This window comes from Camelus ferus, chromosome 19, assembly GCF_009834535.1.
Source record: "Camelus ferus isolate YT-003-E chromosome 19, BCGSAC_Cfer_1.0, whole genome shotgun sequence".
Lineage (NCBI taxonomy): Eukaryota > Metazoa > Chordata > Mammalia > Artiodactyla > Camelidae > Camelus > Camelus ferus.
In genome coordinates, this window is record NC_045714.1 from 38441637 (window position 1) to 38455415 (window position 13779).

Consider the following 13779-nt stretch of genomic DNA (forward strand, 5'->3'; position numbering starts at 1 on the left):
GAAAGTCACAAGAGATTCCATTGGAAAGATATACAAGGGCCAACATGTGAAGGGTTTCCGTGCTCTCCTAAGAATGGTGGCAGTGGTGTGCTGGAGCAGGCTTGTACCAACTTGTGAGCCAACTGATAAGTGTCCAGGAATTTTGTGAGCCAGTGGATCTCATATTAGTAGTCTGAAATCAGCCACAATGTATTTGCAGCACAGATATTCACAAATGCTACAAATCAACCTTTTCTTTTGTTTTTCTCAGAGAGCTAGCTGCTGATAGGTCATGAAAGAGTTTTGGATGTCACATTAAAAAGGTTGTTAAATCTCATAAAATTGTTATAAGGGTTAAGTGAGAAACTATGTATGTAAGTACTTAGAGTGCCTGGTGTAATGGAAGGCCCCAAAATTATTGTTTGATATTACCATTCATGCAAAATACTAAGCACCTATTTTTTGCTGGGCATCATTCCATGTATTGGGGACACAGCAGTAAACAAAACAAAGTCCCTGCCCTCATAAATTGTAAATTCTAAAGCTATGAAATAGATTATTACAGAAAAATAAATATGTAATATACCAGGTGGTGGGAAGTGCTCTGAAGAAAAATAAATGAAGTTGAGAGAGAAAAAGACAGGACACTGTCTTATTTAGGGTAGCAGGGAAAGCCTCTGTGATAAATTGACACCTGAACAGAGACCAGTAGGAAAATAAGTGCTCAGTCTTATGGGCATCTAGGGGTACATTTTTTCAGGCAGAGGGGACAGCAAGGACAAAACCTCAGGTAGAAGTGTATTTAGTGTGTTCAAGAAAAGAGAAGGATACCAGTGTAGCTGGAGTGAACAAAGCAAAGAGAAGAGAATTTGAGATCAGAGTACTGGGGAACATAAAAGGCAGATCAAGAAAGCCTGGTAGGTAAAGATTTTGGATTTATTTTTAATTAGAGAGGGGACAATTTTAGATGGTTTTGTGCAGAGGAATGGATGATTTGACATGTTTTAAAAGGGTCATTTTGCTTATTATTACTAGGATGTTAGAATGGTAACTTGAATATTTTGGAGAATAAGCCACATTGGAGAGTGTTTGAGGACAGAGGAACTAGGGGAGGCTCTACTGAGAATTTGATTAGTTTTGGATGAATAAGCATGAGATCTGGAGTTAAACTGTCTGCTTAAATTATTCTAAGGAATATGACCTTAGATGAGCAACTTCACTTCTCTGGGCCTCCATTGCTTCAACTGCAAAATGATAATAATAGGATCTCTCTTCAAGGGTCATTGTGAATATTAAATGAAATAATTCATGTAAAGTGCTTAGCACAGAGCCTGGCAAACAGTGAATGTTCAACAAATATTGTCATTTTTTTCCCCAAAAGGGCTAAAAATTTGAGGTAGAATAGGAAGGGAAGAGGCAACGGTGAGTATGCAGGGTAAAAGGAAAATTTGGAAAATCTATAGGGAATCTAAATGTAACTTATTTCTCATCTGGCTTCTGAAGAGCCAGAGATCTTACCCCAAATTATGTGGTGGGAAGACAGAGGCCGTCTGAGGCAGGAGCCAGTTCTCTACATATTCATATGGTTTCATCATTTGGGACTTAATGGGACCTTTAATTTCTCCTTTAGCCAGGTTTCTGCCTCGATTTTACCTCCTGCAATAAAAAAGGCTGCCCTGAAAATAAAAGGAGATGAGTGGGAGGAGAAGGGGTGATGATTTAGCAAGTAGGTTAAATAAACCTTTGAAAATCACGAAGGCCTTAAAAATGCTTATGAAGTAGCAAGGGGAAAAAAAAAGAATGATATAGGCAAGGAAAGTAGGGGAAGTAGAATAAAGTGTGAACAGACCTGTGATTACCTGTTTTTCCATAACTGTCATCCAAATATTTTCTTTGCTGGTACTACTTAGAGCCTGGAATTTGGAATCTAGATTGGGCTTCAGATAGTTTTTTTTAGGCCCAGGGGAACTGTGGGCTGGGCTGGGTAGGGTTATGTCAAGGAGGTGAGATTTCAAACCCACAAGTACGGGACAACAGAAAAGGGGGAGAGAGAGCTTTTGGTGAGTCAGTAAGCAGGCAAGAAGTTCAGAAGGGTCTGAGGTGCAGAGCATCAGTTATCAATGTTCTTCACATACCCTCCTCTTGTTTTAACCTGAAATGCAAATAATTGTACTGATACACTCAATCATACATTTGTTTCTTGGTGTACAATTTCCATTAAGTGAGACATAGCTCCAATTTTTCCTCTCTTTTTCCTTTTTTGAATGTACAAGGCTGTTTATTGAAGCACTATCTGTAGCAACTGGAAACATTGTAAATGATCATTGGTAAGGGAATTATTTATTGCAACATTGTTTATAAACATTGAAAACAAAGTGAATGGTCCCTCTGGGTGATTTTTCCTTAGCTTCCATTCCCTGTCTCATTTCTCTAGAGCCCTGAGATTATCCATGTATATACATACAACCCTGGATAGAATAGAATTTTTTTATGTTGTTTAATTTATAATATTTTTCTTAACGGCTTGTCCTTTGCATGTTTGATGGATATTTTCCCCTACATCAAGATCATCAAGATGATTTCCAATACGTCTCTTTTAAAGGCAAGTGGTGATGACATGTGTGATGTACATGGTTGTGGCAGTGGGTTATACACATCCTCAGCAGGGTAACTGGACCATTACTCACTTTTCTCTCTATCAGGAATGCAAGTGAGAATAACATTATGGGAATAATCTTGAAATCATTTTTATTTCTTAAACTATAAATAAATTGCTAGATTTTAAATGTTACAAGTAACAGATTACTTGTGGCACATTTTGCAACTGTGTAGTTATTTTCTGGGAAATCTGTAGAGGGTAACAAGCAATATTTATCAAAATTATAAATGCACATATCCCTGTGGTTCAGATCTTCCATTTCAGAGAACTTAGACTACAGTTCTGTCTGCAGATGTGTGTTGTACTCTTTGTAAATGGAACATAGTTTTTAAATTGCCAGAGGTTGGAAACAACCCAAATGTCCTTAAACAGGGGACTGATTAAGCAAGTTATAGTATATCCACACAAGGAATACAGTGCAGCAGTAAAATAAAATAAGATAATGTGAAGGTCATTTTTATACCACTTACGAAATGTATTATAAAGTGTCCAAAATGTGTTGTTTAGTGAAAAAAATAGGGTGGAGAACAACATGAATAATGCTTCCCTTTATGCAGAAGTTTCAAACTATGTTTGAACTTATATTCAAATTTGCTTGTACTCACAAGGGAATACTGAAAAGATTCATAAGAAAGTAAGAGTAGTGGTTACCAATGGAAACAGGACCAATGAGGGACAAGAATTTAAGAGAGACTTTATATTGTTTACCTTTTATATAATTTCTGGCATTTGAATCATGGGACAGCACGACTATTTAAAAAATTAAAATTAAAAAGTAAGTTTGGAGAGCCAAGTGGAATCTAGCAGATTTATAGACTGTTTCTTTTTTTTCTTTCTCTCTCTCTTTTTTTTTAGACCGTTTCTTTAACTTTCGTCTTTATAACTTCCATTCCCTTAGTCCCTGGGGCTAAACTCCTCCCCTTTTCTCTTTATCTCTAAGCTGGCGTGAGTTTCAACCCACAAGAAACATGTATGCTTAAATTACAAGGAACAGTGCTAGGTACTGGAGCTCCCAAGGGACAAAAAAGACCAGGACACATAGTCTCTGCCCTTGAAGTGGTCCAGGTGGATTTTATCAGTCTCTTTAGTGGCCCTCGCCACGAGAATGAAAAATGGTCTCCTCTCTCCTCCCCCTTCTCCTTCCCTCCTTACAGTCTTACAAAATGCTGGAAATATATTGGAATTCCTACTTAATACTCCCCCCCCTCACTTGGAGAGCAGCTAAGGCTTGAGGAGCTCAGGAACTTTCCATCAGGCCCAGATTGGTGAGACCTCAGACCAGAACGAAGACTCAACACACTTCCCTTGGGCCCCTGCTGCCTTGTGGATGTTCGTGGACTCTCAGATGCTGCTATGACTGTGGTTTCCGGCTTCCTGAGTTCTCACACTGAGCTTGGTGCTGCAGACATCACACTCCAGTTCCTGCTTTGGAGACCGACATGCTCAGGCTTGGTGATACTTTGAGTGCATGGGGTCTGTGAGTGTGAGTCAGAGCTAAGGGGCTTGCTTTTCTGTTTTAGTTTTTCCTTTTCTCCTTGACAGACTCATTGTAAGTGCTGTGGGGTTGTAGAAGGATAGAGTTTAAAGGCTTGCTGGATGGAGGTTGAGAAAGATCAGTTTTCTAGTTGAATATTCTATCTCAGATCTTTACTTCTGCTTCTCTTTAGCTAGGGACATTTTGAATACTCCAGATAATGAATCTAGTAAAAAGCAATCAGAAAATCATTTATATAGAACTTTGCAGTTTACAATACATTTTCTCATGTGTTATTTAACTTAAATGTGACAATTCTGTGAGTGAGGGTAAATATCATCCCATTTTACAGTTGAAGAAAAGTGATGCTTAGGGAGAGAAAGGACACTTCTGTGCAGGTATTGAATGACTCTTGTGCTACTGTACAGCTGGTGTGTATGCAAGGCTTCATTGTGGAGCTGTTGTCTTATGTGCTGGGACCACAGTTCTGAAGTGATTGGAAACTTAGCAGGAGAGAATCTACTCGCTGGAGTTGAGGCTGCTGTACATTCATTCTTTCACTCATTCAGTCAACCACAACTATTAATTGAATGCCATCTGACAAAGAAAGGTTCTATCTAAGAAAGAATTGGAAGGTTGAGACCAATTACTTAGTGAGATGCTGGGGAAGACCTTAAGGCAGAAGGGTAGATAGATGCTGCTAAAGAGGCAGTAGTGAAACCTGGACTTTAGACCAGAACTTTTGCAAACCGGAGTTCTGTGTCTAGCAGCCAGCCAGACATCCAGCTCAGAAGTTAGCAAGGCAAGTTTCCGCAGGTTTTTTAATCAGGAAAAGCTTAACTCTCAATGTATTTTATTCGTATTTTATCAAGTTATTTTTGCCTGGCCAGCATCAGTCCTTCCCTCTCTTCTCATTTGGGGGGGTGCTATCCTTAGAGGCAAATTGTTCCTCTCTTCTTCCTCTGGCAGCCTGGACTAATCCATGTGACCTGAGATTGACCAATCAACATCGGCTCCTGGCCAAGACTTTGCCTCTTGAGTGCAAGACTCAAAGACAAAGGGATATTAGGATTGAATCCCAGCTGTGGCATGTGGTGCTGCTGGCAGCAACAGCTGCTGCTTCTTGCTTCTTGGTGGAGCTGCTTTTGTGAGGCTTGTTTTCTGATCCTGCTCTCCTGTCCATGCTCTGGGGCCCCAGTATCCTCCCAATATATTTTTCTTTTGCTTGTACTTGTAACAGTGTCAGTGTTTATACTTGCAACAGACAAAAAGAATTTTAACTTACAGATTGTCATGCTTTCTTTACCAGGTGGTAAACTCAGAGAGCAGGGCCTAAATCTCATTCTGCTCTGTGTCTTTGATGCCCAGCTCAACCCTGTGTCTCAATATGTGCAGGTTGAATAAGAAAAGAAACATGTTATATTTGTATGGGGCAATGGATCCTTGGCATTACCGTCGTTACAGAGCAAAAAATTCTCTATATGCTACAACAGCCACCAAAATCTGAGCAATTTAATGTTAATAAACATATACCCAGAGGATCCTGGGAAGGTCCTTTCTTCCTGTATTTTAGCACTTGGCTGAGTTCATGCAGGTAGTTTTGGTTCTCAACCCAGAAGTTGTTTGTTTTTTTAAAATATGGAACAGTTCACAAATTTGCAAGTTATCCTTGGTCAGGGGCCACACCAATTTTCTCTGTATGGTTACAATTTTTGTATATGTGTTGTCAAAGTGTGTATAGGACTTTTTGTCCCTGTCTTCCCAGGACCTCTCCCTAAGGACTGCGCTCTGCTCTGACTACCTCAGCTTAGGAAATGCCCTCTTCAGTCTCCAGACAGGACTTGAGAAGCACTTCTCCTATTGAGTCAGGTCATTGAAGAAGAATCTACTCGTTATTTTCAATTATCACTTTTTTTTTTCAAATATCATTCCCTTTATTTCATTCCTTCCACAAATGCACAATGAACGTCTACTATCTGTCAGGTTCTGACAATTCCCTAGGTACAAGATAGACCCTAAATCTAATTTGGGCCAAAGACAAAAACCAGGAGAACAAACAAGTTAAATAATTACAAACTGTGTCAAGTGCTCTGCTGAAAATGAGCAGTGGTAAGGTAGAGAGTAATTGCTGTGTGGGAGGCATGAGATTGAGGGGAGCACTTCTGGATAACGTAGTCAAAGAGGACTTCACCGAGGAGACCCGTCAAAGAGTCAGCTTTGTAAAAAGCAACAGTCTAGTCAAAGGCCCAGCGCTTGGAAAGAGCTTGTGAAGAGCCATAGAAACGGACAGAAAATCAGCGTGGCCAGAGGATTAGCAAGGGTGGAGGATTCGATGGAGAGATGATTGATTGGTTGTTGCAGGGCAGTGACAAGATTTACATTTTAAGAAGTGCAATCCGGCTGCCCTTTTTTCCAATGTAAAATAAAGTCGTTATTGTCTTCCTAAATAACAAATGTTTAGCATTTCTCTTTGGGACTCCCCAAGTCCCATTGGAAAAACACCTTAGACCCTTCTGGGGTGGCTGGAACTCCGACCTTGGCCCCCACCCCCCGCAACGGAGGCAAAGTACAGCTCCTCTCCGCACTACCAATTGGAGTCCTTTCTTAGGAGTTAGTAAGGGAAAGTAGAGGAGGGATGAGTGCAAAGGCCTTGAGGCGGGGAGGAATCTGGCTTGTTAGAGTACTTGAAAGACACTGAGTACATGGGGGAGCTGATTCTGTGAGAATGTGAGAGAGGCAGGTTAGGTACGGATTGAAGAGCCTGGCAGATAGGCTACAGTAAAGATTTAGATCTCAATCCGAAGAACAGTGGGAAATGGGCTTTGAGCTGGGGAGGCTGTGAAAAGCTCCCACAGTCTGAGTGTGAAGAATGGATTGTAAGGCGAAAGAGTAATGGGGTGGAGAGGGCAATCATCATCTAGGAAAGAGGTGATGGTGGCCTAGACTGGAGTGTTGGCAGCGGGACAGAGAGAAGTAAGAGGCTTCGAGATGCATTTAGGAGGCAAAATTAAGAGGTGATGGACAGTGTCCAGTTCCGGGCTTCGTATGATCACTGTGGATGTGGGTGAATGGGGACTTCGTGCTCGGGATCCAGCCGCAGGCGTGTTCCCGCGCGTCAAGGCGGTGGGCGTGGCTCGCCCGAACTGTCGCCACGGTAATCTGGCGGGGAGGGGCCGAGGGCGGGGCAGATGAGGCGCTGCGTCACTTGGTGGTGGCGATGGTGCGTGTGGGGGGGGGGGGGGGATACGCTGGGCGCGTCCCGGGGGTCACGTGGTGCGCAGCACGCAGAGTCCTTCTGTCGGTTGGTCCTGGAGCGGCGCAGCTGGAGCGGGGCTGTGAGGTGAGCTCGCGGCGAGGCGCGGCGAGGCGAAGCCGGCCGCCTGAGGCCGGGTCGGGCCGGGCCTGCGCCGCGCGCGCGCGCGCGCGCCGTGCGGGCGGGGACGGTGACGGACGCCCTGCTGCTCTGGTCCCCTGCCCGGCCCCGCTCCCCGCCTGGCCCCGCTTGCCCAGCCCGGAGGGAGGCCCGGGGACCGCTGCTGAGAGCGTGGCGGGCGTGCGAGCGGCGCCCAATCCCCAGGGCTGCCCGCTGGAGTGACGGAGGCCAGGGCCAATGAGCGCCACCCGAGGGGGCTGGGCCGCTGGGTGCGGGCCCGGGGCGCGGAGCGGGCGGTGTTGGGGGTGGGGGGTAAGCTCTACGGCTAGAGTCTGAGCTGTGTGGCCCCTGAGAGCTCACCAACCCCAGCTGTCGCCTTGTGCTTTGGGAACGCGTTTTCTTTTATTGACTCTTATTCTATTATGGGGAGCACACCCCTTTCTCAAGCCCCCGATATGGGAGTGTCCCCTTTCTCTATAGTTCTTAGAAAATGTGGTCGATGTACCCCCTTTCTTAAGTTCCAGACCTGGGATTTTACCTCATTTTCCAAAGCCTCCCCACCTGAGGATGTACCCCCTTACCCACGACCCCCAAACTGGGAGGACACTCCCTTTTCGAGCCTCCAGTCTGAGTAAGCACTTCCTTTCAAATTTGGGGGTTCTCCCCATTAGCAAGTTTCATACCTGGGATCCAATAACCAAAGTTTTGGGGTACTCCTGTTCCCACAGATCCAAAGAAGAATCCCCTTTTCCAGGCCCCAAATCTGGCAACATGCTTTCCAGAATTTCTGAAATTTCGGGGCTGCTTCTTTTCTCCAACCCTTCAAATCTAGGGGTGCACCTTAGTTACAGAGTCTATCGAACATGAGATCCAAATCCTGAAGTTTTAGGATACATATTTGTATTAACAGAAGGGAATTCACTGCTTTTTCCAGTCACTGTATTCTTGGGGTTTCACCCTTTTTCATGAGTTATCTAAATCGGACCACCTTATTTCCTAGGTGTGTTTATTTCCTGTGCCCCTCAAATTTACAGCGTGCCCTTATTTTGGTTACACAGTTCTTGTGGTGTACCCACCTTCCTGGTGCTTCTTAAATCTAGGAGGGCACACCTTTTTTCTGAGTCCTCTCATTCCCGGGTGATGGTCCATGGTTCTTGAGCTTTTCTGCCATCCATGATATTTTCTTTATTCTGTTTCCTTTCCTCTTTGGAACCCCATTTCTCTTTAGGTGCTCTCACTGTCTGGTCAGTGCACCCATTTCCTCTTCCTTCCTCTAGTGAATGCATATCTTTCTTCAGTGCAGCACTTTCTCTGCTCTGTGGCCTTTTTTCTCAGCACACTTCCTATAGTCAGTCCTACCTCCTGAATTCCCCTCCTCCTAGGGGAGGATTCCCCCTGCCCCCGCAAAAGTGTGCCTGCATGTTGTCTTTCTAGGGCTACTTTATCTTTTATCATTCTGCTAACAGGAACTCTTTCGGCTTGCCTTATCCCCAGGCATTTTTCTGGTTTCTTTCTTCCTTTGGACACTACTCTGCTTACTGTTGGCTGCAGAGATTTTCTTCATTCTTCCTCATGCTCTGGAAATGGCCTCAAGTTCAGGACTGCCTGACTCCCAAGCACTGGATTTAAACTGGAAAGGAATCCTCTTGCATTTCTTTGGTTTTTCACAGGGCTCATAATCCTCCTGGTGGTTTGCTTCCGATAAGATTCAAGTTAGATGGGTATTGTTTTTCTTGTTTTCTTTATTTCCCTTCATTGGAAAAAAAAACCCCAGCAAAACCTCACGAGATTCTTTTAGTCTTGCTTCTAGCTCATAAACTTCCTCCCTTCACTGGCTTTCTTCCTTTTATCAAGGAAAGAGGTCATTTGAAGGAATCTCTTGGTCACTCTTTTTGTTCTTGTTCCTGGGGTACAGGTGGGGGATGGGTATTTCTCTCTCCCTGTAATCCCCTCGCTGCCAAATCTTGCTCCCAACCCCCACCTTAAAATCTGCAAATGCCTGAAATTTCTCTTAAAAGCCTCTCTGTAGGCTCTTTCTTTTGTGTTTCCCTCTGTCTTTCCAGATCTTACTCTGGGCTTCTCAGCCAGAACCTTAACCAGATTAATTTCTCCACAGCTGGAATCTCAAGTGCTTATAGGATAATGACACCTCTGACCTTTCTCCCTTTTGGGAAGTACTTGAGTGTGCAGCTGTATGAGGCCTCAGTGGGGAGAGTGTTTGGGCCTGAGAAGGTACACTGGCAGGATGTGGCAGGAAAATACTGCTTTTCAGGACCACGTCCTTCTGAATCTCATTTGAAGATTGGATGTTTGCCAAGCACCTGCTTCTTAGGGATGCTGTGGGATTTAATGATACTCCCAGGAACCTGTAGGAATTAATGGGTCTTGTGGAGAAGTGCTCTGAACTCAGTATTGGAACTTGAATAAAATTAACCATAATTGTATTTTCAGAACAACTAAGCTGTTTTATATTTCATGTGCATGAAAGCCCTAGAGCTGTGTTATTTCAGGAAGTGAAGTAGATCCCACATTTAGATCATAAGGTCATTAGTAAGTACCAAATTTATTAAAAAACATTGGAGGTCTTTCTGGGCAGTACCTAATAAAATACGGTATACAGAAGGTGAGCGGTACTTTGTGTTTTATTTGTCTGTTTGATACTTTATATGTATACTGCTATATGTAGTCCACCCTTAAAGTATTCTACACCAGTGCTTCTCAAACTTGAATGTGCAATAAGTCACCTGGGGTGCTGATTCTGATCCAGTAGGTTTAGGGTGATTAATCCAGTAGGTTTAGTGTGGGGCCTAAGTATCTGCTTTTCTAATTCCCAGATGATGTTAATGTTATTACAATTTGAGTAGTTAGCTTCTATGCACAAAGCCATAGATTTCTCTGTGAAAATAATAAGGTGGTGGTTAGCCTTATGCTGGAGCATTATTTTCCATTTTCTGTTTACCTTGGTGCACAGTGCTTAAAGTTTGTACAAGGCTGTGGTCCCCTTTGGAGGACTATTATTTATACTCAGTTACAGTTATTCTAGCATTTAGCTTTTAAAATCATGACTAGAACTTCTTCAGGAGTTTGATTTCTATATATTTTATTCAATTTAAATCCTTAAATATTTCTTGCTTAAAGGTGAACATAATTCTTGTCAGAAAATCATTCTAGTAAATATTGCATAGCCAATGTAGTAATCAGCCAGCTTGTCTCTCTGGTCCTTCACCTGTCATTTTACCAGGGATAGTGAGTCTGACATACCCCAAGTCACCAGGGTCACAGGTGTTGGAATTTCCAAAGAGTCCTTGGTTTTCTAAGTTTTGGAAAAATGGGCCCTGGAAAGGCAGGTGCCTGGACCTTGAATGGAAGCTACTCGCTTGTCTCTGTGTGGGAGCTTCACAAAGGCGAATGCAGTTTGGAGGATAACATTGGTGGGGATCTTGGCTTATGGTGCTCTCTCCTTTTGTATCCATATCTGTTTCTAAGTCTTAGTGGGTTTTCCCTTTCTAAATGTCTTAGGTCATCTGTACCTATTTCCCTGGCTGTCACCTGTCATGGCCTTTTCTGCATAATCCTATTCTAATCAGGACAAACCTGAATGACTAGACTATTTTGTATCCTGGTCCTCTCCCCTCCCCACCATCCCTCACATGAATGTCAGATAGATCTTTTTGGTAATGGATTTGATCTGGATTTGGCTCTTGTCCCAGCTCTTCCGCTCACTGTGAGACCTCAGGCAAATCACTTAATGCTACCGGGCCTCATTCTCCCCATTTGTAAAATTAGGGGCTGATTATGATTATCTCCAAGATCTACCCTGCTCTCAGCCTGTGTCCGAATCTTGCTTAGAAACCCAGTGTCTGTGGGAGCTTGTTGTAGCAGATCTGATTTCCTTCACGTGTTCTACTGGGCGGGCTGCCAGTCATTCCCTTGTACAAGTCACTTCTGTCACTGCCTCTTTTCTAGCCAAGGCACCCAGCTTGTCCTCACACCCAACTTCAGCATTCTTCTTGCCTCCATGTCCTCTGCCATTTCCATGCTTTATTTAATTCAAAACTGTCTAAACTTCTCAGAGAAGTCTGTCTTGAATCCTCCATTCAATGTTAGCTACTTCCTTGAATCCCTAAGAGGGATTCCATAGTTTACATACAACTATGTTTATTTGTAAGTTCTTTTATCTGAAGTGTATTTTAAAAATGTTTTCTCCTCCCCACCCCAGCTTTCTTTTTCTCTTTGAATTAGTAGGTAGAGTGACATTTAAAAATGAAGCAGGTGGTTTGCCTTTGGCTGGAGTTTGGGGAAAGTGAGATGTAATGCTTTTAGCCCTCTTCTCCCAAGGTGTCCATATCTGTGGGGATGGGAGACTGGGAGAAGCTAGCTGGTACTTCTTCCTGGATTTTAAAGGTGCTTAAACATCCTATCTGAAATTTGGAAGTGTATCTTAAGTTCAAACTTCATTTGAAAATTAATTCCAAGTGCTCTTCCTTCTAGTAACACACTAAGTCACAAAATCTGGCAAGAAATTGCTAAGGACAGTGATAAGAAATCTAGATTTCAAATAACTTCATCAGCAAGTAAAGGTAACAGTTCTTTGAGAACACCTGATTATCCTCAAAGGCAGTTGCAGATGTTGCCTGGAAATCAAGGCTCAAAGGTGTATATAACCTCTTAATCTTATGTCCTCATCTTTCTAGGAAGTAATGAGGGGGGAATTTACATTTTTCTTGATTAAGCATTCTTTAAACCAAAACGTGTGCTTAGTCAGAGCCTCCTTGGTTAAATTGTAAGCTTGGAGAAAGGGAGGATGCTGTCCCTGTCTCACTCATCTCAGCAACTACCCTTTACATGTTGTTGACTAACCTTGGGATAACCTATTGAAAATTGAACCCCCCCCCCTTCCCCCTGATTTGTAATGATGCTGTGGCAACTTTGCTGGATCTTGGGCTAGATATTCAGCTGTCCTTTGTTTTCTTTGGCCAAATAATGGAATTAATGAGCTTGTAGAAATCCCATTAAATTTTAGGAGCTGAATATGAGTCACTGAGCTTAAAGAGGGCAGCTGTATGAAAGGGAGATGGTGCCTGAATCAGTGAATTTAGGGGAAGGAGGAAGAGGAGGGGCCTGGGGAAAGATTTTAAATGATGGTTTTATTTGATAAGAGCTTATCCCATGTCAGGAACATAATCCTAGGATTTTAAAGGCTGACTCCCCAGGCATCTTAAAGGAGTCTTTGGGTTCTCTTTTTCCTAGTAGAGACCTAGTTTTCAAGAGATCTCTTTCTCCTGTGGAAAAGATGCACAGCCAGGTGGGTTGGCATGCCTTCCTTGCTTCTGCAGGTGTTGGGGTTTCTAGGTTGTGGAAATCTGGCCTAGAAATACGGGCATTTAAGTTAGCATTTTTTTGGAGCACTCTTACTGGCTCTTACTGAATCTTTACAGTTTATCTATTATGTTATTATATTTTTAATATATTTTTATATATTATATATTGTTATATTATCTTCTTACTAATAGATAAGAAAACAGATTAAGTAACTTATTTGTCCAGGGTCATTTGGCTAATGACCCAGGTTTCTTTGCCTGTAAGTCTTGTGCTGTTACATCCTCCTCTTTACAGTTGCCTTACCTTTTACCTTCCCCCTAAGGTTTGAATAAGTCACTTTAGTCACTATCAAACAGATGGCAGCCTGGAGCCCAGGACTGAGGCACTGCTGACAGAAAAGGTGGTCTTGCCACCTCATCCCAGATTGCTTTCCTGACCATGTAAACATCCTTTAATTGTAGAAGCCAAACTTTCTCAGCTGAGGTTACCTTTCTCCTCTTCTTGAGGCTCCCGGGCATGGCTGGTTTGGGCTGTTTGACTGTCCCTTGGTCTCATAGAGTGGTGAACATTGTCTAGTGTGCTTTGATGAGTAGGAAGTTGGTCATGCTGTGAGCTATATGAGAATTATACATCTGCAATTCAGAAAGGCAGGGTAGTTAAAGAGGCCAACTTTCATGTCCAGGCTGCACATACCATTGTGGTAAAGGACCAGGATTTGGAGGCAGAATGCCTGAGTTTGAATTCTAGCATCTGCCACTCTTTTGAGGCTACATGTAACTTGGGTATGGGGCTCCAAACTCTTGGGGCTCTCCCTGTGGGACAGACACTGGAGGCAGACTTCCAGCATGGCAAGTCACTAACCCACCTGGACTTCTATTTCCTCTCTTAAGTATCGTCATAACTACCTCTCATCGATCATTGGAAGTATCAGTAAATGTTACCCTTTTTCTCCATTTCTTAATCTGTAAAAGG

General features: G+C 43.0%; 1 protein-coding gene and 1 non-coding gene across 4 annotated transcripts in view; one reads left to right on the forward strand and one right to left on the reverse strand.

Moving 5' to 3' along the window:
• Positions 1-5744: 5744 nt before the first annotated feature.
• Positions 5745-5856, reverse strand: LOC116658059. The gene has a single exon (XR_004313261.1). It is a non-coding gene; the product is annotated as a U6 spliceosomal RNA (small nuclear RNA).
• Positions 5857-7329: 1473 nt separating this feature from the next.
• The window catches only part of PHF20 (PHD finger protein 20), a 110384-nt gene continuing 103934 nt past the window's right edge, over positions 7330-13779 (forward strand). For 2 of the 3 annotated variants that reach the window (XM_032462218.1, XM_032462219.1), the window contains exon 1: positions 7330-7452. The gene's annotated coding sequence lies outside the window, so the exon portion shown is untranslated. The remainder of the gene's footprint in view (positions 7453-13779) is intronic. The other variant, XM_032462221.1, reaches the window with a different exon arrangement.